We start from the raw sequence: 27085 nt of genomic DNA on the forward strand, positions 1-27085 counted from the left end.
ATCCCCAAAAATTACATGTTTCTTTATTTTTTTAATGATTACAATCCTATCTCAGTAAAAATCTTGTCGTTGATCCTATTTTTGAGAAGGAAAACTCCCAAGATGGAAGCTTGATGATTACATGCATGCTTTCTCGTTATGAAATTACTCAACTTACATTTACTAGGGAATGATCTACCCCAAAGATTAACGAGGTGTGCCCATTTATGTTATTGTTCTCAAGAACAATACTTAGCAAATGCCAATGTTTTCTGTTCAGAGGATTGATGCATTGCTGTTTTGTTTAGGCTCTAGTGAGAGAAACTCTTATATTAACGTAATTGTGAAATGCAAGGAACGAACTAAAAACTCTTATATTAACATAATTGTGAAATGCAAGGAACGAACTATCAGTGACATTCTAGTTTCTTGCATGCAGGGAATGCAGCTTTGCCTCGATGCTTATGCAAAGCTTGCAAAGATTATGAGGCCATGTTTGAAAGAAGCTGCTTCTGATTCTCAGGAATAGAATGTGAGTTCCAATTTTAGCACAAAAGTTACAAGATGTGCTGTTAAATTGTTCTATTTTTTCTTTCTTTTTTTATCCACTTTTTTTTTCTTTTTCTTTTTTTTGGTTTGAAGGAAAACTCTTACATTATATATTAATTTTTCAAGATTATATAACTAACTGTAGAATGAAAGCAATGTTTGATGATTTGGGATAGGAAATGCAAATTCATCCAATAGTGGAAAGCAACGTTAAGTCATTTGGCCTGTTGTTTTTGAATCAATAATTCAATATAGCCATTAGACTATTTTGGGGAAAGAAAGAGTAATGTTTCCTTGCCATTTTGTACTATATTGACAAAGATTTTGAGGGTAGCTAGATAAGTTGAAGTAGTGAAAGTTGTTTAAACACAATGTCAAAACATTTTCTCCTTAAGATTCTGGCTGTTAAATATTTATATTTTTTAAAAAACCCCGTGTTTTATTTCTAAAATTTGATCTGTATTAACATAATTGTGAAATGAAGTCTTTTTTGTGTTTTTGCAAATAATGTATTGTTTAGGAGGTGAGAGTATTTACGGGGTGTTTTTCCCTATGAGTTTCATTTGCGTCTGAAATTCAAGCACAGAGGATTGGTTGCAATGGCCAATGCTGGGCCACCTAATTCAAATGGGAGTTAGTTTTTCATAACTCTTGATTGTTGTGACTGGCTTTATTAGAAGCATACTATTTTTGGAAAGGTACTGGAATGTTGTTACATCAAAACCTCCTTTTTTTCCTACAAGAATTTTGTAATCTTTTAGGGATCTGTGATTAGTGTACTCATTGTTATTTTATCTCAGGTAACAGGAGATACAATGTATAATCTTTTAAGGCTAGGTGAAGTTGAAACTGATAAAAATGACCGGCCTTTAGATCCACCTCCAAAGATATCATCAGTTGAGGTATGTTTATATTTTGACTAACATATCCAAAAATCTTGAAATTTATGACTGCGGAAGTAAGAATTTCACCTCCACAGTTTCTTCTTGGTAGGTATTATGGAACCTGTTTGAAGATACTATGCAAAGAAATGTTCAGACTAAAGCTACACCTGATACAGAAAATAAAGGTTTAAGGACAAAGTGTGTGAAGTAAGTCCTGTCTCATACCTAAGAGAGCCGACTTTGTAAAATCCAATGCATTAGTTTGTGTTGGCAAGTATTTGAGTCAATTGTTGCTTGATTTTAATAATGCAGAAAATTGAACTTGCTTTTGTTTGGGGACGAGGTTGGTGCGCAAAATTTAGAACTCTACACAACTTAACCGGCAAGTGCACCGGATCGTCCAAGTAATACCTCAGGTGAGTGAGGGTTGATCCCACGAGGATTGTTGGATTGAGCAAGCAGTGGCTATCCTACAGATCTTAGTCAGGCAAATAGAAAGAGATTGGTTGTTGTTGAATGTGCATAAACACTTAAAGAAAGCAACAAAGAAATAGCAGAGAAATAATAGTGAGAAATCAGTTAAGGCTTTGGAGGTGGTTTATCTTTCTAGATTAACTTTTCTTACTGTCTACTTCAATAGTGAATGATTCGTTCCATGGCAAGGCTATAAGTGATTAAAGCCAGGGCCAATGGTCATTAATCTTCTCTGATTCAAATCAAACGCCAGGGCCAGTGGTCATTCAATTTGAACAAGGGTGAAGCTCTAGCAATTCAGCCTTTGAAGATCCTACTCAAAACGCCATAGACAAGGTCAAATCTTACGGATCGGAGAATGAAACTCTATGATTCTAGCCTTAGCGCCAAAGAAACCTCAATTACCCATGACTAATAGGATTTTATGTCACATATCCCCTTAGCCCAGATAACTTGTTGGAACCTGTGATGTATTCTCAAACTGCAGCTCAACGCTATCCAGCTACGACTCGCAAAGAACTCATGTAAAACAAGGGGTCATACTTCCGTTCCACCCCAGATTCATGAAGATGAAGAACGAGAATGCACATAGAAGAGGAATCAAACATATATTAAAATAGAAATACTAATATTATTAATCCATGAGAATCAGCAGAGCTCCTAACCTTAATCTAGGAGGTTTAGTTACTCATGCTTTATAGAAAACATTGTGTAATTTAAAAGTGGTGGTAGAAGGTGATAAACATGGGTGATCTTCTCCTATATATACTAATTTAATAATGAAAATGCACAAATATAGGATAGATGAGGCTAAAGGTGCGAAAATCCACTTTTGGGCCCATTTTGGTGAGTGTTTTGGGCTGACTTTGGTGAGTGTTTTGGGCTGAGCTTGGCGTCAACCTGGAAGAATGGTCGTTGAACGCCCATTAGTGGGGTGTCTTTATACTTTCTTGCTCCCTTGGTGGTGTTGAACGCCAGGTTTGGGCGTTCAACACTGGCCTTGGTCCTTGTGGGGCGTTGAACGCCAGAAAGGGGGTAACTTGGGCGTTCAATGCCCATTTTGGGCAGTCCAATCCAAAGAAAAGTATAAATCATTATATATTGATAGAAAGCCCTGGAAATTAGCTTTCCAACACTGTTGAGAGTGCATCAGTTAGACCTCAATAGCTCCAAAGATGCTCATTTGAATGCATGGAGGTCAGGATTTGACAGCATCTACACTCCTTTCTTTGCCTCTGAATCAGACTTTGCCAAAACTTGCCAAATTCACCCAAAAATCACCTAGAATCATAAGAAAAATACAAAAGCTCAAAATAGTATCCAAAATGTGAATTTTTCACTAAAACCTACTAAATTATAGTAAAACTTAATGAAATCTACTAAAAACACTAAGAAAATAATGCTAAAAAGTGTATAAAATATCCACTCATCAGAACACCAAACCTAAACTGTTGCTTGTCCTCAAACAACCAAAAATCAAGTAGGACTAAAAAGAAGAGATGAATACAATAAGTTTTAGAGTTGTCAATGAAGCTCAGTTCCAATTAGATGAGTGGTACTATTAGCCCTTTACTTCTGAACAGTTCTGGCACCTTCACTTTCCTTTAAAGCTTAGAAATATTGGCATCCCTTGGAACTAGAATCCGGATGATATTATTGATTCTCCTCTTTTAGCTTTTCTTGATTCTTGAACACAGCTTCTTTTGGTGCTTTTCACCTTTTGAGCCTAGCCGTGACTCTAAGCGTTTTGTTTTCTCGTATTACCACTGGATACATAAACGCCACAGGCACTTAACTGGGGGAACCCTTTGGATTCGACTTTAGCTTTGCTTAAAGTCCCAGACAGTGGTGCCCAGAGTTCTTAAGCGTACTCTTTTTGCTTTGGATCACGACTTTAACTACTCAGTCTCAAGCTTTTTACTTGACACCTTCACACCACAAGCATTTAGTTAGGGATAGCAACTCATTTGAAATTTTTAGGCCAATTTTGACCCTCCTAACCATTGATGCTCAAAGCCTTGGACCATTTCTCTTTTGCTTTTTCTTTTCTTTTTTTTCTTTTTATTTTTCTTTCTTTTTTATATATTTTTTGCTGTTTTTTCTTACTTCAAGAATCAATATAATTGATTTTTCAGAGCACCAATAATACTTTTCTAAATTCATCATTCTTTCAAAAGCCAACATACTCAACTCCAATATCAAATATGCACAATTAATTCATACATTTAGAAAGTAAATGCAAGGCCACCACATCAAAACAATTGGACTAACTCATGATATACTCGAAACTTATGCATTCTCACTATTCTTTTTCAAATAATTTTTTCTTTTAAGCATGGTGAGGGATACATAGGAAATGACAAAAGACTAAACATGATCATGCACCAGAAATAGAAAACAGACAGTAAAATAAAGTACAATGGGAAACAGAAATTAGAAAATATAGAGGGATAATGGGACTCAACAACCTCAGTGACGGTGGCTGCTACTCCCTCTGGAGAATCCAATGGAGCGTTTGATCTCCTCTATGTCTCGCCCCTGTTTCTACTGCTCCTCCCTTATGATCCTCTGAACTTCTCTAATCTCATGGAGGATAGTGGCGTGATCTTGATGTTCTATGCTTAACTGCTCCAAATTTGAGCTTAACTCCCCTATTAAGGTATTCAGGTGATCCCAATAGTCTCGGGGAGGCAAATACATCCCTTGAGCCATCTCAGAGATTTCTAATAGAGGTGGCTGTACAGGCTCTTGTTGTGGTGTGTGTGTAGGCTCTCTAACATGCTCCATCCTTCTTTTCGTGATGGGCTTGTCTTCTTCAATGGGGACGTCTCCTTCTATGCAAATTCCAACTGAATTACATAGGTGACCTATGAGGTGAGCGAATGCTAGCCTTGCTTAGGTGGAGGCTTTGTCAGCTACCTTGTACAATTCTTGAGGTATCACCTCATGTACCTCCACCTCGTTCCCAAGCATAATGCAATGAATCATTATTGCTCGGTCTCTGGTAACCTCAGATCTGTTACTTTGGGGATGATGGAACGTTGGATAAATTCCAACCATCCTCTTGCCACAGGTGATAAATTACTATTTTATGGTTTATCTTGTGCTCAATTGAGTGGTTTTTATCAACTCTTTACCCACTTATTCATACCATTTGCATGGTTTTACATTTGCCTTCCTAATTATGTGCTTTAATTGAAAACATGCTTCTTTGGCCTTAAGTTCCCTATGTTTAATCCTCTCTTATTACCATTAGATGCCTTGATATGTGTGTTAAGTGATTTCAGAGATTACAGGACAGGAATGGCTCAGAGGATAGAAAGGAAGCATGCAAAAGTGGAAGGAATACAAGAAGTTGGAGAAATTGCTAAGCTGTCCAGCCAGACTTCTTCGCACTCAAACGGCTATAACTTTAGCTACAAAGGTCCAAACGATGCGGTTCCAGTTGCGTTGGAAAGCTAACATCGGGGGCTTCGATTTGATATATAATATGCCATAGTTGCCCTGACGCTAGGCGACGCGAATGCGTGTCCCACGCGGATGCGTCGCAGTGACGAAAGTCAGCGTGGCAGATTTCTTCTCCAGCGATTTCTGGGCTATTTTCGACCCAGTTTTCGGCCCAGAAAACACAGATTAGTGGCTATAAAGTGGGGGAATGCATCCATTCATAATCATGCTTTTCATAATTCACTTTTCATAATTTAGATGTAGTTTTTAGAGAGAGAGGTTCTTTCCTCTCTCTTAGGTTTTAGGATTAGGATTCCTCTTAAAGGATTTAGGATTCAACTCTTCATCAGGTTCAATATTTCTTTTACTTTATATTTATCTCTTATTTTCAGATACTTTAATGCTTGTATTAGTTATGTTGCCTAATTGGCTTATGAACTTTTCCATGTTAAGATTTGAATATTTTATTTAATATAATTGAGGTATTTCAGATTTATCACTTCTTCTATTGTTTGTTATTAATTAATGTTCTAAGTTGGATCCTAACTTGATTTTAGAGTTGATTAATATTCGGAGACCCTTGAGTTGAATTACTCAAGAGTTAAATTGTAATTGGGTTTATCGTTGGCTGGCTCTCTAGTCACTAACACTAATCCTTCCCAAGGGAGAGGATTAGAACTTGTGAATAGAAGTAGACTTCCAACTTACTTGACTTTCTTTTACTTTACTTGGTAAAGGATAACTAAGTAGAAGCAACCTTCAATTATCAATTGATCTTGAGAAAAATCCAACAAGGATAGAACTTCCGATTAATCTTCTCCGGGTCAAGGTTTTTAATTTAATTACAATAAAATTTCTTATTTATTTTTATTGCTTTAATTTATAAATATACCTGTGCCCATTGCCCAAACTCCAAAACCCCAATTTACAAACTCATTACCAATAATAAGAACATACTTCCCTACAGTTTCTTGAGAAGATGACCCGAGGTTAAATACTTCGGTTATCAATTTATTTAGGGGTTTGTTACTTGTGACAACCAAAACATTTGTAAGAAAGGTTGATTGCTTGGTTTAGAAACTATACTTGCAACGAGGATTTATTCTGAATTCTAAACCATCAATCTTCAGTTCTTCAAAATGGCACCGTTGCCGGGGAATTGCAAACGTGTGCCTTATTATTGGTTATTGTAAATATTTACTTTTTGCTTGTTTATTTTTTTTATTAAAAAAAATTCAGATTTTTATTTTAAAATTTTTATCCTATCTTATCTTATTTCAAAAATCAAATTTCAAAATTTAAAATTCAAATTCAAAATTTAATTTTCAAATTCAAAAATTTAAATTTCAAATAACCTTTTAATTTAAAATTATTTTTATTTTTATTTTTAATTTTTATTTGCTATTATAAACTCTCACCCCTTTGGCTATGAGTCTGGTTACAATTATATTGCAGGAAGAGGAAATTACAATGAGAACAGGCATCAAGGTTGGAACAATCAAAGATGGGAAGAGCCACAAGGATTTGATCAACCCTCATTGCAACAACCACCTCCAATGGACTATCAACAACCACCACCATATGCCTATAAACCCTCTCCTCAACATGACTTTGGACCACCATACTCACAAGCCCCTTTTCACCATTCACCTCCATATGACCCTAACCCGTATCCACCATACCAACCACCTTATGAGCCAAATGAACCCTCCTATCCACCCCAAACCTCCATGGAGAAAGCACTTACTGATCTAAACTCTACTATACAAGCTCTCGTCGCCCAAATCGGACCACCAAATACCTTCAACAATCAACCCTCAAGCTCTAGTGCACTTCCTTCTCAACCACAGAATGATCTCTCCATCCCATTACCACCATCCATGGAAGAGCACCCACATCCATCAATCCAAGAGCAACATGATCCCAATGATGCTATTGACATGGAACAAGAGAGAAGGGATCATCTTCGCGAATCCATCACTACAAGAAAAATACCCATTCAGCCACACTTTTTTAAGCTACATTTGAAAAGCGTAGCCTATTCATAGAATAGGCTACGCTTTTCTCCGTGTTGCCTTTTTATAAGAGAAAAGTATACACAAATGCGGCATCATTTAAAAAGCGTAGCCTTAGGTATTATAGAAATCACTTATAAAGCGTAACCGTAGGTTGATATCTATAGCTTCACTTTTCGTATCAAAGGAGACGCTTTTAAAGGGTAGCCTATTTTTTAAGTTTTGGGTGCACTTAAAAAGCGATGCCTAATGTATCTAGAGTAAAAAATTTGACACTTAGTGAAATTTTTTCCTCTTTCCTGAAAGCAAACTCATCACACTTAGTAAAATTTTTGTGATTCAATTCCCTCCAAATGTCACTCAATCACCTTCGTCCTCTTTCGTAAACCCTCAGTCTCACTTTTTCCTGAAAGCTCACTCATCACCTTTATCACCTTCATGACGAAGTAGAAGCCCTCGCCATCGTTGCCCTACAAGAAGAAACCCTGTAACTCTCGCCATTGACCGTCGTCGCCTCCCACTCCCCACTCACCCCCCACTCCCCACTACTGACCGACACTCCTCTTCGCCATCGCTTGCACTGATCGTCGTTGTGCCACCCTCACCATCGTCGCTGAGCCACTCTCACCATCGTCGCTGCGCCGCTCTCGCCATCGTCATCTCCGTGCTTCTCATCTTCGCTGTGCTCACATCATTGAATAGGTATGTATTGATTTCTATTTGCTTCTGAAATTGATCAGAGGCTTAGGGTTCCTATTTTAGGGGTTTTAATTTGGGGGTTTTAATCTGTGAAATATGGGTTTGTGAACTGTAATTTGATAACATGCATGCTATTGTTGATGAAGATTTGTGGTATTTTAGGGTTTGTTTCTGAGACTGAATCCAAATGCAGCGTTAATAAGTTTTTGTTTCTGTGATTTCTCAATGAATAAGTTGGCTTCTCCTTCTCTGTTTTTAGCTTCCGTTTCTGTTTTCTCAATGAATAAATTGGCAGCAACTCACCAATGAATTGTATCATATTGCTTTCCTGGTGGGTGTCGACTCTGAACAAAATTTTCAAGTTTAAATGTAACAATAGCAAATAGATCACTTTGCTCTGCAGACGACATATCTTTCAAAATTCGTTTTGCATCTTCATTTGATGAAACAGTAGCACTGTTCTCTGAATTATCTGCATGGTCCTTGTCCTTTGAATTATCTGCATGATCCTTGTCCTCAAGTTTGGAAGGCTTTGCACGCTTATTTCCAGTAGATTTCAATCTAACAGCTTTTCTCAGATTCTAATATGCATGACAATCATTTTAGATGCATGACAATCATTAGTATTAGGGTAGTTGTTTTGGATTATTTATGTTAAACTATTTTGACATATATTATGTATTAAATATAAATACTTAACTCAACAGTAATGTGGAATTTTCTTATTAGGCACATATAGTGAAAATGTGGAACATTATTGTTAGAAAATATATATGGACAAACATAAAGTTTTTTGTTGCTAACTAAGCAATAAGAATGGTTTTTGTTTTGCCCTAATACAAATGAGCTTGGTGCTTGTAATGGATTAGTTATACTTTGGGTTTTGTAAAAAGGATTAGGATGAAGTATTGAAGTTACCTCCTTCTCTCTTTATATGTGACTATATGTTAATCAATTATTGTCAGGATTTTGAGGAGTGCTTTTATTTATTCTTTTTGCTTGTTTTGGCTAAAGTCTTTCTGACTCAAGAGCTGTAATCTTGTAGAACTTGATAGGAAGGAATTTGATTCAAGAGCTGTAATCTTGCATGTTTCTAAATTCTAAGTGGTCGGTTCAGTCCCCTATTGCAGCTCTTTTCCATTTCTTGAAGATAAGTATTGTTCATAAGTATAGCAATGGTCGTACTAATCAGGTGAGTTGCAGAAGGATCTAAATGTGGGTGTAGATGGTGAACTAGTGAACTAGTGAAGTCAAAGTTTATCAAGTGATTGCCCTAATATTGAATATTGAATGGCAGGGTCAACAAGATTTCACGTTCAGAAATCAGAGGAGGAATGGAGGGCCATTCTCTGTCTGTCTCTGTCTGTCTCCCTCATGAATTCACAGACAGTAGAGAGAGGGCAAGGAACAGAGGAATAGCCAAAGCACCAGGGAGCAAAAACAGGAGTGTTCTTCAAGTTTTTGGCTCTTCATCAACCATAGCACCAAGAGAAAGAGAATGATGGCCAAGGAGGGAGCTGACTGAAGCTTAAGAGGGAGCTGCGTTCCACTCACCCAACTGTTCTTCGAGTTTCTTTGCTAGGTGAGGACAGCGACTTCATCTTCTTTCTTTTCTCCTCTAATTCAAAATTCTGATAATTCTCTTGCTCCATTTTTTTCAGTTTATTCAATTTCTGTTAACACAACTACCACCACAAGCAAAGAGAGGTGAGTGATTTTCTCTCCTCTATGTTTAATTTGGTCGAATGGCCTTATGAAATGTAACCAAAATTCTGGTTCTTGGAACGGTTAAGGTTTGGGCTCAAGAGAAAAACAGGGACAAGTCTTGTGTATTTGATCAACAAAGAGGTAAGGGTTAGAATAGTTAGATATTGATTTTAGTTGTATTTGGTGATTAAATGGCAGAAACCTTTCCATTGAGTATGCTTATTGACTAGTCAGCTGCTTGATTCTTGGATCTGTATGTGAATGATTGTTGCTTTCTTAATCAGCACAGTTTACTTTGTAGTGGTAAATGGTAATGTTCTAATAAACAAAAATGAAGTACTAATGGGGACTATTATTCATTTGTCTAGAGTAGTTTACTGATTTCATGTTAATTATTTTTGTTTCATGTGGATTATATATGCTGCAGTATTTTTGTGGCTCATTGCAATTTGTCAACTATTGTAATAACCAATTAGATTGGAAGATGGCGCATCATTAGAATTCCTAGGTTTAAATAAAGGAAGGCATTCAGTTACACAATGAGAAATTACATACTAAATGTGGTGTCCCTTGATGATCCATTTTAGTCGTTTCAGGATACTTTCTTGAGCTAATTCATTCTAAATGTGGTGGTTAGAGTAGTCTTTTTAACATGGTATTTTTAAATTCAATATTCTAACTTAAAAAAACTGCTCTGCTTCATTAGTGCTTTTGATCACTCTTGCTGGTTTTATTAGTGAATTTAGTTTATTATGCATATTATTTTTTATTATAAGGCATATTATTAGTGCTTTTGATTACTCTTGCTTATTTAATTTTTATTAGTGCTTCTGATCACTTTTGATTCCGAAGGATATGTGTGTGTGTGTGTGTGGCTTTTGATTTTAGGCAAGGTTGGAGTTCCCCGGCAATTGTTTGTAACAAAAAATCCATCTACTATCCCTTATGAAATCACTAAGGCTGGGATGAAGTTACCATTAGGTACCTATCTTTATTTTCTCATTGAGGTCTGTACTTTCTTTTGATTAGGGTGATGATTATTTAGAACGTGATATGTTTTATTAACTGAGATATATGTAGCATTTCAGAAACAAGCCAATCAACCAGGGTAAACAGAATCTATACATAGACATTTTTTTATTGCTGTTATGCTCCCATATAATTCTCATATAGTTTTTTTTATTATGGTTATGAAATCTGGGTTCTGATTTTCTGGTCTTCTGAAGGATATGTGTGTGTGTGTGGCTTTTTTCCATTTTTTCTGAATTACTTAAAATGCACAAGTGTTAGCTTGGATCTGTCTTTTGGTTGGTCATCCTAATAAATGGGGTTGCGTGGTGGTTTAGTATTGAGGGTTGTTCTACCTGCTCTGTTTAACTGTTTTGAGGGTATGGTTTATAATATTAGGAGTATGTACGGTCTATTCCAAAGAAATTTCCTTATTATGATTTTGCCCATGAAATTTTCTAACTCCAGTTTCTTTTCACTGGTTTAGGTGGATACCTTTTTGGATTATGATAATTTATCAAAGGGAATTGTCTTTACTACAGATCGGCCATATCAACCAGGTGAGCAGGTAAACATAGATTGAAAGATTAGAATTTGTTATCTAGGATAAAGTTAGCACAAAGCAAACAAGTTCCAAACAAGTTCCATTTTTGAACTGTGGAACACTAATGAAAAATAACTAAATGTACTACCATTTTTTTAAGTAAATTCGTTATTTTTTAGAATTTTATTTATTTACTGATATAGCTTCTGTTTTCATAATGGCCATAAGCCCATAACCTTTCGTTTCTTACTCTCTCTTGATGACTTTATATTATCTGATATGCCTTTAAGATATCATTCCGATGAATACTTTTAACTTTAATTGTTACCAACTTATTTTGTTCTATTTTTGGTCAGATCTCAATGTTTTCCAATACAGATTACTGGTTGGCCATTGGACTTAATGGCTTATGCTTATTTAGCTGTTAGTCCTCCAAGCATGATAGCGCGATCTGAAGAGGTATGAACTAAACTAACTTTTCTGATATTGTTGTTGTAGAACTCAACTAGTGATTCTTTTGACAGATGGCTGCAGCAGCATCAAATAAAAGTACCGCCAAGAAAGATTTGAGATATCCTGAAATAGAGGAGCAAGCATTGTGCGAATCCAGTATATCAAAATACAACAATAATTTGTAATCCTCTTTATATTCATTGATACATGGAAAGTAGTAGTTTAGACATGTTTCATTTTTTTTACTCTATTGTTGAGTGATTGTTCAATTGGATAGTTGGATCCATTGTTTTATGTACTAATATATTGTAACATTACAGTGCTTGTGAATCTTTAGAATGTATTTGCTGTCTTTTGCTAGAATATTTTTTAGTTTAATATAATTGTGTATTTATTTTTATTTTATAATATTTAATTTATTTAATTAAAAATACATAATTATATATATAATCATATTATTAAATATTATGTTGTACAAAAAATTATTAGAATTATATATATATATATAGAAAATAACAAAAAAACAATGAGGGACCTAAGGCTACACTTATATAGAGTAGCTATAGTATACAAAAAAAAAGAGGGACTTAAGGCTACGCTTATAAAAAGTAGCTATGGTATACAATATGACTACGCTTTACAAGTGATGCAGTAGTGTTAAAAAGCGTAGCCTATTCTAGAAAAATGAAAGTTAAAAAGCGTAGCCTTTGGTCCTGGATAGCAGCACTTGAAAAGCGTAGCCTATTCTCAAAAGTCAAAAGCGTAGCCCTTGGTGCAAAAAAGCGTAGCCTTTGAGAATAGGCAACGGCCGAATAGGAATCACTCCAAAAAGCGTAGCCGTAGCCCAAAAAGCGTACCCGTAGCCTAAGGCATCATTTTTTTCACTTTTGGCTACACTTTTCAAGTGTACCTGAATGGGTGTTTTTCTTGTAGTGCATACTTCATAAGGAGCTAGAGGAGGCCCTAAAGGTGACGGTAGTAAAGACCCTTGAAGATGAAAGAATAGTTGAAAGGAGTTGTCATGGAAAGAAAATCATCAAGGATGAGTATGATTTTATATTAAAACTACTGGACAAAGCAGTAATTATTAAAGAGGAAAAAGTGGTTGAAGACTTGAGGATGCTGAACCTCCATGGAAAAGTCAAGACATAGAGCCTCCTTCCAAAACGGTTGCATTTGATGTTGAGGAGGGTGTACAACCTCCAAGGCATACCCTAGTTGAAGACTTGGAAGAGGTTGATCAAGAGATGGAGATTCAAGAAAAAGAGGCACAACCTCTCATGCCCTTGGTAAGAAATGAAGAAGAGATTGAATTGGAAGAAAGCTACCAAGAGGAAGAGGTTGAAATTGAAGAAGCTTACAAGGAGGTGGAAGTTGTCAAGAAAGAACATAAGGGAGAGGAGCTTGATATCACTTTGCCAAAGCTGCTGGAGACCTCTCCACCTAAGTTGCCATCATCCTTCACAACATTCAAGTGGGTAAAATTCATATCCCTTAGCTTTCTAATTCTACTTGAATATGGGCTACTAGAGACGGATGGTCAACTTAGAGCTCTTTGTGACATTAAGAGTAAGAGGAAGATGGTCAGTGGTAAGAATTGTCCTGCTAGGTTCATTATGGTTGGAAGCTTTAAGTTTAAACGCAAAGGTTGGTGTAGAGCTCAACTGAATGGGTCTGGGAAGTTGTTTGGCCGCTTTAGTGAGAATTCAGATTGCTTACCACCCGGTTGGAATCATAATGATCAACAAAAAGACGGGTGCAAAAGCAAGATTTGGGACCTCGGAATTCATTCTGGCAATCAACACTCTTGGGGCCTTGTCACTTGCTTTAACTTACTTGAAGGCTTTCTGCACCTAGTTTGGGATCCCGGAGGCTGTTGGCATTCCAAACACTGGTGGAGATTCCTGGATGAATTCAAGCACAAGCCACCATAACAGGAAGCTCATCAAAGGTCCAACTTAAGGACTTTAACTAAAAGTGCTAGGTGGGAGACAACTCATCATGGTATGATCGTTCCTTTTTCATTTTTATTTAGTTTTATTTGTTTTCGAGTCTTATTTTATTTTATTGTATTGAACCTGGAGTTTTGCATAACATTCATATTAGCATTGCATTCTGCATACTGCATTATTATTAAAAAAAAAAATACGCACGCGACGCGGCAGCGTCACTGACGCGTCTACGTCACCAGTGCGTTTGGAAGAAAAGAAAAGTGAACAGAGAGTCACGCGAGAGCGTGGCTGGAGGTGTGCCTGTGGCACAAATTGACCCATGCGACCGCGTCGCTGACGCGTCCGCGTCATGTGGGAACATTGGCCTCCCACGTGACCGCGTCACCCACGCGGCCGCGTGACCTGAAAATCGACGTAAAAAGGGTGCATAGCCGAAAGTTATGCTAGAGTGGTGCTGGACTAGCACTAGACGCACGGCCCTTACCACGCGAACGCGTCCGCGTCATATCCCAATATTGGCCCCCATGCGATCGCGTCGACCACGCGATCGCGTCACCCAAAATTTGGCAACATAAGATTTTGAACAGAGAGTTGTGCGAGCGCGAGGCTGCCCTCGTGCCAATAGCATAAAACGTGTCACGCGACCGCGTCAATCCGAATAAGCGCAATTCGCGTGAACGCGTCACCCACGCGTCCGCGTCGCTTGCGCCGCACAGCTTACCCTAAAATGCCAAAATATCTTATCTTTCTTTTCCCTAAATCCTATTTTCTCTTTTCCTTCCTTATTTCTTCCTTACTTCTTCTTCCCTTCTTTCCCTTCTTATTCTTCTTATTTTTCTTTTTATTTTATTTTAATTTATTTACTTTCATTCATTGCATTATTTTCATTGGTGTTAGAAATTTATTTGGATCATTATTTTCTATATTTTTGTGGATTATTAAAGGAATTGTTTGACAATTATATATTACTTTTTAAAGGGTTGCTTGCATGTTCAATTTAATACTTTCAATAGCTTATTTACCATGCTTGCTATGTGTTTGTGAAAAAGCCCATATGGCATTATGCACTATTTTTAGATTTCTTTTATTCTACTATTCTAAATGCTTGCTTTTCACAAAACCCTTTTTATATTTTATTGATTAAATATAATTGATATTACAAACATGTTGTTAGTTTGAAAGACTTGGTAATCTAACTTGGACATTGAATGCTTGATTTATGCTACTCATGCCTTTGCCAGCACGCCAATAAACATCTTGCATTTAATTGTCATTACATGCACTTGCTATACTTCCATTGATGAACTTTTCACATGTAGTCATGACCATGTGTTAACGTCATTTTTCTTTATTGTACATTGATTACCACCTTTCCCGCTCTCTTCCTTGCTCTAACCCTTAGCTTTAAAAGTTACTTTCTTTTTTCCTTTTCAGGATGGCCACCAAGAAGGGTAAAGAGAAAGCTACTCCCAAACCACCGGCAAGGAAAGGAACAAAAAGAGCCCCAGCTGAGGAACCACAACCCCCATCCACTTGCACATCTTAGTATGCACCGAGGACGGTGCAATCTTTAAGTGTGGGGAGGTCGATACCGATCTCCATGGGTTAGTATTTTCTTCTCAACACCAATATTTTATTTAAGTACATTTTTACATTTGCATGTTTCACTGCATGATTATTTGATTTTATGCATTTTAGCCACTGCTTGGTTAAAATAATAAGTTTCTTTTTAAGATCCTATTTTTGAAAAATTTCACTAATTTAAAATCAAAATTTTTTGTGTAAAACTTGTTTGAAGTTGTATTTAGAACATGGTTTTTGAGTCAAAGAACACACAACCCGTGAGATTTTGAGCTTATTTACATGGTTACATTATTTAACTATAAATTTTTATTCTTGTGTGTTTTCTTCTCTATAATTGCAATCTTTGCTTTGTTCCATTCTATATGTCCATTATTTAGTGTATTTACATGCTTGCATATGATTGAGGCAATTATTTGTTATTAGCTCACCTATCCCAGATAAGCCTACCTTTTACATCACCCTTGTTAGCCACTTTGAACTTTTTAACCCCCTTCTATTTCATAACCACATTACTAACCTTAAGTAGAAAAACAAAATAAAAATCCCAAGTTAAATCCTTGGTTAGCTTAAGATAGATATTGTGTACAATTTAAGTGTGGAAAATTTTATGGGAACATGGGATGATATGAAAAAATAGGGAATTAAATTGAATAAGTTATTTGAAAATTTGGGAAGCATGTTCATGTGAAATCAAAATAATTAAATTATCATGAGCATTGAAAAAAAAAATTAAGTAATTAAATAAGGGGATACAAAAAAAAAGAAAAAAAAAAGAAAGAAAAATATTATTACCCCAAATGCAAAATAAAAAGAATCAATGCACATGGGACAAAATTCAAAAATAAGTTTGATACATGAGCATGTAATACAAAAGTGGGAAAAATTTGGGTAGCTAGGTAAAGTATTTTTAAATTATATAAAGTATGTATATGTTAGGTGAGATCTTAGACTAATCAAGGATTCAATTTACAGCTCACTTAGCCATATATATATATACCCTTAACCTTACCTTAGCCCCATTACAACCTTGAAAAGACCTCATGATGTTTGCATTGGTACATTAAACTTTTGTTGATTGATTAGATGAAGAACAAAGTCTAGAAAGCATGACTAGAGAAGAATAGATTGATTAACCCTAGACACTTGAGAGATTAGAGTGATATACACTACCAGTAAGGGTTCAATGCTTGATTCTATGTTCCCTGCTTTCATGAGCTATCTTCTTACAAGTTTACTTGTCTTTTATTGTATAATTTGAATTAGTGAAATTTGAATTATTTTTGTCTTGGAGAACTTATTTACTTTTAACCAAGTAGGTAGAAACATTTTGCGTGTAGTTGCATTCATCTAGATAGGTTGTATTTCATACATTCTATCATTCCTCTTCACTCCTTTATAGCTTCTCTTGAGCTTAGCATGAGGACATGCTAATGTTTAAGTGTGGGGAGGTTGATAAACCACTATTTTATGGTTTATCTTATGCTCAATTGAGTGGTTTTTATCAACTCTTTACCCACTTATTCATACTATTTGCATGGTTTTACATTTGCCTTCCTAATTATGTGCGTTGATTGAAAACATGCTTCTTTGGCCTTAAGTTCCCTATGTTTAATCCTCTCTTATTACCATTAGATGCCTTGATATGTGTGTTAAGTGATTTCAGAGATTATAGGGCAGGAATGGCTCAGAGGATAGAAAGGAAGCATGCAAAAGTGGAAGGAATACAAGAAGTTGGAGAAATTGCTAAGCTGTCCAGCCTGACTTCTTCGCACTCAAACGGCTATAACTTTATCTACAAAGGTTCAAACGACGCGGTTCCAGTTGCGTTGGAAAGCTAACGTCCGGAGCTTCGATTTGATGTATAATATACTATAGTTACTCTGACGCTAGGTGACGCGAACGCGTGCCCCACGCGGACGCGTCGCAGTGACGAAAATCAGCGTGGCAGATTTCTTCTCCAGCGATTTCTGGGCTGTTTTTGACCCAGTTTTTGCCCAGAAAACACAGATTAGAGGCTATAAAGTGGGGGAATACATCCATTCATAATCATGCTTTTCATAATTTACTTTTCATAATTTAGATGTAGTTTTTAGAGAGAGAGGTTCTCTCCTCTCTCTTAGGTTTTAGGATTAGGATTCCTCTTAAAGGATTTAGGATTCAACTCTTCATCAGGTTCAATATTTCTTTTACTTTATATTTATCTCTTATTTTCAGATACTTTAATGCTTGTATTAGTTATGTTGCCTAATTGGCTTATGAACTTTTCCATGTTAAGATTTGAATATTTTATTTAATATAATTGAGGTATTTCAGATTTATCACTTCTTCTATTGTTTGTTATTAATTAATGTTCTAAGTTGGATCCTAACTTGATTTTAGAGTTGATTAATATTTGGAGACCCTTGAGTTGAATTACTCAAGAGTTAAATTGTAATTGGGTTTATCGTTGGCTGGCTCTTTAGTCACTAACACTAATCCTTCCCAAGGGAGAGGATTAGAACTTGTGAAAAGAAGTAGACTTCCAACTTACTTGACTTTCTTTTACTTTACTTGGTAAAGGATAACTAAGTAGAAGCAACCTTCAATTATCAATTGATCTTGAGAAAAATCCAACAAGGATAGAACTTCTGATTAATCTTCTCCGGGTCAAGGTTTTTAATTTAATTACAATAAAATTTCTTATTTATTTTATTGCTTTAATTTAAAAATATACCTGTTCCCATTGCCCAAACTCCAAAACCCCAATTTACAAACTCATAACCAATAATAAGAACATACTTCCATGCAGTTCCTTGAGAAGACGACCCGAGGTTAAATACTTCGGTTATCAATTTATTTAGGGGTTTGTTACTTGTGACAACCAAAATGTTTGTAAGAAAGGTTGATTTCTTAGTTTAGAAACTATACTTGCAACGAGGATTTATTCTGAATTCTAAACCGTCAATCTTCAGTTCTTCAATAGGCTTTAGGTCAAGCCTCCTCAATTGGTAGGGCTTGCTTTGTGCATCAAGACTCAACTGGGCTCCCTCCACACAGATGTCTATGAGCACTTGCTCCAACCTTTGGTCGGAGTTAACTCTTCTAGTGTAAGAGTTTGGGTCTCCTTTCATCTGAGGTAGTTAGAGTGCCAACCTTACACTTTCCAGGATGAAATCCAAGAGTTGCTCTCTCACCATGGTACGCCAGTTCTTGGGCTGTGGGTTCACACTAGTGTCATGATTTTTGGTGACTCAAGTGTTGGCGTAAAATTCTTGCACCATTAAAATCTCAACCTCCGGGATAGGATCGGTTAGAACTTTCCAATCTCTTCTCCGAATTTCTTATTGGATCTCTGGGTACTCATCCTTTTTTAGGCTAAAGGGGACCTCAGGGATCACCCTTTTGTGCTTCACCACATCATAGAAGTGGTTTTGATGAGCCTTTGTGAGGAATCTCTCCGTTTCCTAAGGTTCAGAAGCGGAAGTAGTTGCTTTTCCTTTCCTTTTACTAGAGGATTCTCTGACTTTTGGTGCCATAAGTGTGAATGAAAAGCAAAAAAAGTAAAGCTTTTCTAACACCAAACTTAAGAGCTTTGCTCATCCTCGAGCAAAGTAACAAAAGCAGAGGAGAATAGTAGAAGAAGAAAGAAATAGATAGAGAAGGGAGAGTGATGAGGCTTTGGCCTTGTGTGGGGAAATGGGGAAGAAGGGTTGTGTGTAGAGTGTAAAGTGTGAGAAAGATGAGAGTGTTGGGTTTGTATGTGTATGAAGGGTTGATTGATGGGGTATTTATAGAGGTGGGAGGGTTAGGGTTTGGCTACGTGGGGGAAGAATAGGTGAGAAAGGTTTAAATTTGAAGTGGGTGGGATTGGTGAAATTTATGATAGGTTTTGGGAAGAGTGTGTATTGGAAAAAGGAAAAGTAGGATGTGGGTTTCAAGGTTTAGAAAGAGTAAGAGAGAGAGTGTAGGGTAGGTGGGGTAAGTGGGGTTGTGTAGATTCTGTGGGACCCACTGGCTGAGAGGGCTTCCAAACTCGAGCTCTCCTGCCCCTGCCTGGCATTCAATGCCAGGAATAGGCATTGAACGCCCACAGGGGATCAAAATAGTAGCCCTTGGTTGCTCCTTCAAGGGCGTTGAACGCCCAAACTGCTCCTTTTCTGGCATTCAACGCCAATGCTTGCTCCCTCAAGGGCGTTGAACGTCCAGAATGCTCCCATTCTGGCATTCAACGCTAGTTCCTTGCTCCTCTATGGGCGTTGAACGCCCATGTTGTTCCCTTACCGGTGTTTAACGCCAGTGCATGCTCCATAGGGGGTGTTGAACGCCCATCCTCTTCCTTGTCTGGCGTTTAACGCCAGCAAGGGGCTCTTTCCAGGGTGTTTTGTTTCCATCTCTAAATATTTCTGTCTCTATTCTAAGTACTGCACATGATCACAAACTTTAAAAAGCAAAGAAAAACTATGAAAATAAGCTAGTATGAAATTAAAATGAGATAATTAAAAAGAAATAAAAACAATAGTACTCTACTCATGGTTGGGTTGCCTCCCAACAAGCGCTTCTTTACCATCACTAGCTTGATAGACAGCTCCTTTACGGAGGTTAATAGGGGATTAGATCTTCACCCCTTATAGTGAACTTTCTTCCTGTGCTTTCATGGATGAGCTCCACATGCTCTAGGGACAGGATCCTGCTCACAGTGTATGGAATGACTGGGCTCTTAGTGAAGACAACTCTCATGCCAGGTGAGAGGCCTTCAATGGGGATTTTCTTATCCCTTTAGCCTTTAGGTACCTTCTTTTTAGTATCTTCTCTCCCAATGCCTAATGATGGTTGTCCAACACCAAACTTAGAGTTGGTGTCTGGAGACTCTGTATAGCTTTGCACTGAGAGAGAGGATTCAAACACTATGTGTTGCACAATGGTACCTCCTTTGTCAGAGGGAGAGTGAGGGTTGGGCATCTTGAACAAGATGTGATCTTCTCACAACTACAGAACTAGCTTTCCCTTTTCCACATCTATTAAGGCCTTAGCAGTAGCAAGGAAAAGCCTTCTAAGGATGATGGATTCGTCTCTGTCCTCCCCAGTGTCTATGATCACGAAATCAGCAGGGAGGTAAAGGTCCTCAACCTTCACCAGGACGTCATCCACCATGCCATATACCCTTTTTAGGGACTTGTCTACCATCTCCAGTGAGATCTTAGCAGATTGGACCTCTAGAATTCTCAGTCTCATTATTACCGAGAGAGGCATGAGGTTAATGCTTGAGCTAAGGTCGCATAATGCCTTCTCAAAGGTGATTGTCACTATAGTATAGGGAATTAGGAAGCTTCCGGGATCCGGTAGCTTCTGAAGCAGCTTCTTCTGAACCAAGGCACTGAGCTTCTTGGTCAGCACTGGAGGCTCATTCTCCAACGCCTCTGCATAAGAGGAACTAGCCTTCATCTTCATGAGGATTGCTAGAAAGCGAGCAATTTGCTCCTCCTTGGTCTCTTCTTCCTCATCTGAGGAGGAGTATTCTTCAGGCTCCTCTGCCTGTAGAGGGGCGTGCATAGGGACTTCCTCATGAGCCCCGATTTCCTTCAGTTCCTCAGTAGTATGTTCCTCCGTGGGTTTGGCTTTGGCTTCCACAATGAGGGCCTTACACTCTTCCCTTAGATTTACTTCTGTGTTGCTGGAAAGAGTGCTAAATGGAATCTCTGGGATCCTCTTACTCAGCTGACCAATCTGTACTTCCAAATTCCTGATGGAAGACCTAGTTTTTATTATGAAACTGCAAGTGATCTTAAGAGAGATTGGAGACTATGATGGCCAAGTCAGAGAGGCTCTGCTTGGGTGTCTCCATTTGTTGCTGAGAAGATTTGAATGGTCTATTGTTGAACCTATTCTGGTTCATTCCATTCTGGTTGTTGTTGAAGCCTTGTTAAGGCCTCTGCTGCTCTCTCCACCATAAGTTAGGGTGGCTTCTCCATCCCTGATTGTATGTATTCGAATAGGGAATGTTGTTGGAGGTTCTGGAGGAATTTTCCATGTAGTTCACCTCCTCCATTGTGGTCCAGGTATTGTCACCAGCGTCCAATTCATACGCTCTCTTTGGATAGTAAGCAGCTGGGCTCTATGCCCCCACTCAAGTGCTGAGAGATCATGTTGATCTGCTGGGACATGAACTTGTTCTGAGCCAAGATGGTGTCTAAGGTGTCCACCTCTAGGACTCCTCTCTTCTGAGATGCTCCATTGTTCACAGGATTCCTCTCAGAAGTTTACATATACTGGTTGTTGGCAACCATGTCTATGAGTTCCTGTGCCTCTTCAGGTGTCTTCTTCCAGTGGATTGATCCACCTGCAGAGTGGTCAAATGATATCTTAGATATCTCAGAGAGGCCATCATAGAAGATCTCTAGCATGGTCCATTTTGAGATCATGTCAAGAGGACATCTCCTAATCAGTTGCTTGTATCTTTCCCAAGGTTCTTAGAGGGATTCACCTTCTTTTTGTCTGAAGGTTTGAACTTCCACCCTAAGCTTGCTCAGCTTCTAAGACGGAAAGAATTTGGTCAAGAATCCATTGACTAACTTCTCCCATGAATCCAGGCTTTCCTTAGGCTGAGAATCCAGCCATAGCCTTGCCCTGTCTCTTATCGCAAAGGGAAAGAGCATAAGCTTGTAAACTTCTGGATCTACTCAATTAGTCTTGACAGTGTCACATATCTGCAAAAATTCAGACATGAATTTGTTGGGATCTTCTTGTGGAAGTCCATAAAACTGGAAGTTCTGTTGAACTAGAGTGACCAATTGAAGCTTCAACTCAAAGTTGTTGGCATTAATGGCAGGAATGGAGATGCTGCACCCATAGAAGTCAGAATTGGATGCAGTATAAGATCCAAGGACTTTTCCTGCGTCTCCTCCAGTTTCTGGATTAGCTTCCATTATTGTATCTTCAGCTTCTTGCTCAAGAGCTTCTGTGAGGTTACTCTTGGCTCTACTAGCTTGAACTTGCTGTAGACGTCTCCTTAGTGTTCTTTCAGGTTCAGGATCCAGATCAAAGAGATGTTCTTTGTCTCTATTCCTGCTCATAAACAAAAGAAAAAAACCAAGAAGAGAAGAAGAAATGAGTCTCTATGTCAGAGTATAGAGATCTTTGATGAGCGGATAATTTATATGCTTTTTGGCATTGTTTTTAGTATGTTTTTAGTAGGATCTAGTTACTTTTAGGGATGTTTTCATTAGTTTTTATGTTAAATTCACATTTCTGGACTTTACTATGAGTTTGTGTGTTTTTCTGTGATTTCAGGTATTTTCTGGCTGAAATTGAGGGACTTGAGCAGAAATCAGATTCAGAGGTTGAAGAAGGACTGCTGATACTGTTGGATTCTGACCTCCCTGCACTCAAAGTAGATTTTCTGGAGCTACAGAACTCGAAATGGCGCGCTTCGAATTGCGTTGGAAAGTAGACATCCAAAGCTTTCCAGAAATATATAATAGTCTATACTTTGGCCAAGTTTAGACGACGCAAACTGGTGTTTAACGCTAGTTCTCTGCCCAATTCTGGCGTCCAGCGCCAGAAAATGATCCAAAACCAGAGTTGAACGCCCAAACTGGCACAAAAGCTGGCGTTCAACTCCAAGGAGAACCTTTACACGTGCAACACTCAAAGCTCAGCCCAAGCACACACCAAGTGGGCCCCGGAAGTGGATTTACGCATCAATTACTTACTTCTGTAAACCCTAGTAGCTAGTTTATTATAAATAGGACCTTTTACTATTGTATTAGACATCTTTGGATTATCTTTTGATCCTTTGATCATCTTTGGATGCCTGGTTCTTAGATCAGAAGGGCTGGCCATTCGGCCATGCCTGGACCTTTCACTTATGTATTCTTAACGGTAGAGTTTCTACACTCCATAGATTAAGGTGTGGAGCTCTGCTAATCCTCAAAGATTAATGCAAAGTACTACTGTTTTCTATTCAATTCATCTTATTTCGCTTCTAAGATATTCATTCGCACTTCAACCTGAATGTGATGAACGTGACAATCATCATCATTCCTTATGAACGCGTGCCTGACAACCACTTCCGTTCTACATTAGATTGAATGAGTATCTCTTAGATCTCTTAATCGGAATCTTCGTGGTGTAAGCTAGAATGATGGCGGCATTCAAGAGAATCCGGAAGGTCTAAACCTTGTCTGTGGTATTCCGAGTAGGATTCAATGATTGAATGACTGTGACGAGCTTCAAACTCGCGATTGCCGGGCGTAGTGACAGACGCAAAAGGATAGTAAATCCTATTCCAGCATGATCGAGAACCGACAGATGAATAGCCGTGCCGTGACAGGGTGCGTTGACCATTTTCACTGAGAGGATAGGATGAAACCATTGACAAGGGTGATGCCTCCAGACGATTAGCCGTGCCGTGACAGAGCATTTGGATCATTTTCCCGAGAGAAGACCGAAAGTAGCCATTGACAGTGGTGATGTATCACATAAAGCCAGCCATGGAAAGGAGTAAGACTGATTGGATGAAGATAGCAGGAAAGCAGAGGTTCAGAGGAACGAAAGCATCTCTATTCGCTTATCTGAAATTCTCACCAATGAATTACATAAGTATTTCTATCCCTATTTTATTAATTATTTTCGAAAACCCCATTACTATTTTATATCCGCCTGACTGAGATTTACAAGGTGACCATAGCTTGCTTCATACCAACAATCTCCGTGGGATTCGACCCTTACTCACGTAAGGTATTACTTGGACGACTCAGTGCACTTGCTGGTTAGTTGTGCGAAGTTGTGAACCATGGTATTGGCATCATGTTTTTGGCGCCATTACCAGGGAAAGAAAGAGCGATGAATTTTACATAATCAAAGTGTAATCACAATTTCTGCGCACCAAGTTTTTGGCGCCGTTGCCGGGGATTGTTCGAGTTTGGACAACTAATGGTTCATCTTGTTGCTCAGATTAGGTAATTTTATTTTTGTTTTCTTTTCAAAAATTTTTCAAAAATATTTCAAAATTTTCTCACCTATTTTCGAAAAAAAAGAAAAAAAATTATTCAAAATTTTTAAAGAATGAATTCTAGTGTTTCATGAAGCATGTGAAGCCTGGCTGGCTGTAAAGCCATGTCTAAATTCTTTTGGACTGAGGCTTCCACTCATAAGTATATGAAGTTGGATGAAATATCAGCTGTTGTATACATGAGAGGTATCTATGTTTGCTGAAGCTTGGCTGGCCATTGGCCATGTCTAGTGTTTTGGACCGGAGCTTTCATTGAAAGCTTGTCTGGCTAGTGAGCCATGTCTAATTCCTGGACTGAAGCTTTAGACTAACATGGCAAGATTCCTGGAATTCATATTAAAAATTTTGGAATCCTTATTTTTTTTCTTTTACAAATAATTTTCGAAAAAAAATCCAAAAAAATTAGAAAATCATAAAAATCAAAAATATCTTGTGTTTCTTGTTTGAGTCTTGAGTCATGTTATAAGTTTGGTGTCAATTGCATGTGCATCTTGCATTTTTCGAAAAATTCATGCATTCATAGTGTTCTTCATGATCTTCAAGTTGTTCTTGGTAAGTCTTCTTGTTTGATCTTTGCATTTGCATGTTTTGTGTCTTTTCTTGTTTTTCATATGCATTCTTGAATTCTTAGTGTCGAAGCATTAAAGAATTCTAAGTTTGGTGTCTTGCATGTTTTCCTTGCATTAAAAATTTTTCAAAAATATGTTCTTGGTGTTCATCTTGACATTCATAGCATTCTTGCATGCATTCATTGTTTTGATCCATAACTTTCATGCATTGCATCATTTTTCTTGTTTTTCTCTCTCATCATAAAAAATTCAAAAATAAAAAAAATATCTTTCCCTTTTTCTCTCATCAAATTCGAAAATTTGGATTGACTTTTTCAAAAATTTTTAAAATCAAGTTGTTTCTTATGAGTCAAATCAAATTTTCAATTTAAAAATCTTACTTTTTCAAAATCTTTTTCAAAAATCAAATCTTTTTCAAATTTCTTAGTTATTTTCGAAAATTCCAAAAATCTTTTTCAAAAATCTTTTTCTTATTTCTGTATCAAATTTTCGAAAATAACATCATCAATTAATGTTTTGATTCAAAAATTTCAAGTTTGTTACTTGCTTGTTAAGAAAGATTCAAACTTTAAGTTCTAGAATCATATCTTGTGATTTCTTGTGAATCAAGTCATTAATTGTGATTTTAAAAAATCAAATCTTTTTCAAAACTAATTTCAATCATATCTTTTCAAAAATATCTTCTTATCTTTTCAAAATTGATTTTCAAAATTTGTTTCAACTAACTAACTAACTTTTTGTTTGTTTCTTATCTTTTTCAAAACTACCTAACTAACTCTCTCTCTCTAATTTTCGAAAATATCTTCCCCCTTTTTTCAAAAATTTCTTTTTAATTAACTAATTATTTTAACTTTTGATTTTAAAAAAAAAATATTTTCGAAAAAAAAAATTACTTACATTTTTCAAAAACTATTTTTGAAAACCACTAACTCTTTTTCAAAAATTATTTTTGAAAATTCTTCATCTCTCTCAACTCCTTCTATTTATTTATTCATCTACTAACACTTCATCTCACCCAAATTCGAACCCCCTCTTCCATCTGTGATCGAATTTCTTCTTCTTCTTTTCTTCTACTCACAGTGGGACCTCTATACTGTGGTAAAAAAGACCCCTATTATTATTATTTTTCTGTTCTCTCTTTTTCATATGAGCAGGAGCAAAGACAAGAATATTCTTGTTGAAGCAGATCCAGAACCTGAAAGGACTCTGAAAAAGAAACTACGAGAAGCTAAAATACAACAATCCAGAGATAACCTTTCAGAAATTTTCGAACAAGAAGAGGAGATGGCAGCCGAAAATAATAATAATGCAAGGAGAATGCTTGGTGACTTTACTGCACCTAATTCCAATTTACATGGAAGAAGCATCTCCATTCCTGCCATTGGAGCAAACAACTTTGAGCTGAAACCTCAGCTAGTTTCTCTGATGCAGCAGAACTGCAAGTTTCATGGACTTCCATCTGAAGATCCTTTTCAGTTCTTAACTGAATTCTTGCAGATCTGTGATACTGTTAAGACTAATGGAGTAGATCCTGAAGCCTACAGGCTCATGCTTTTCCCATTTGCTGTAAGAGACAGAGCTAGAATCTGGTTGGACTCTCAACCCAGAGACAGCCTGAACTCTTGGGATAAGCTGGTCACGGCTTTCTTAACCAAGTTCTTTCCTCCTCAAAAGCTGAGCAAGCTTAGAGTGGATGTTCAAACCTTTAAACAAAAGGATGGTGAATCCCTCTATGAAGCTTGGGAAAGATACAAGCAGCTGACCAAAAAGTGTCCTTCTGACATGCTTTCAGAATGGACCATCCTGGATATATTCTATGATGGTTTATTGAGCTATCAAAGATGTCATTGGATACCTCTGCAGGTGGATCTATTCACCTAAAGAAAACACCTGCAGAAGCTCAAGAACTCATTGACATGGTTGCTAATAACCAGTTCATGTACACTTCTGAGAGGAATCCTGTGAATAATGGGACGCCTATGAAGAAGGGAGTTCTTGAAGTTGATACTCTGAATGCCATATTGACTCAGAACAAAATATTGACTCAGCAAGTCAATATGATTTCTCAGAGTCTGAATGGAATGCAAGCTGCATCCAACAGTACTCAAGAGGCATCTTCTGAAGAAGCTTATGATCCTGAAAACCCTGCAATAGCAGAGGTAAATTACATGGGTGAACCTTATGGAAAGACCTATAATCCATCATGGAGAAATCACCCAAATCTCTCATGGA

The 27085-nt window shown here is 37.4% G+C and overlaps 1 non-coding gene and 1 pseudogene across 1 annotated transcript; one reads left to right on the top strand and one right to left on the bottom strand.

Annotated features, from left to right (window-relative positions):
* Positions 1-1035: 1035 nt before the first annotated feature.
* The window catches only part of LOC148573442 (peptidyl-prolyl cis-trans isomerase CYP57-like), a 33050-nt pseudogene continuing 7000 nt past the window's right edge, over positions 1036-27085 (top strand).
* On the bottom strand, positions 26534-26641 carry LOC148573443 (small nucleolar RNA R71). The gene has a single exon (XR_015906896.1). It is a non-coding gene; the product is annotated as a small nucleolar RNA R71 (small nucleolar RNA).

The sequence above is a fragment of the Arachis ipaensis genome, chromosome B2 (assembly GCF_059453495.1).
Source record: "Arachis ipaensis isolate K30076 ecotype BB chromosome B2, ASM5945349v1, whole genome shotgun sequence".
NCBI lineage: Eukaryota > Viridiplantae > Streptophyta > Magnoliopsida > Fabales > Fabaceae > Arachis > Arachis ipaensis.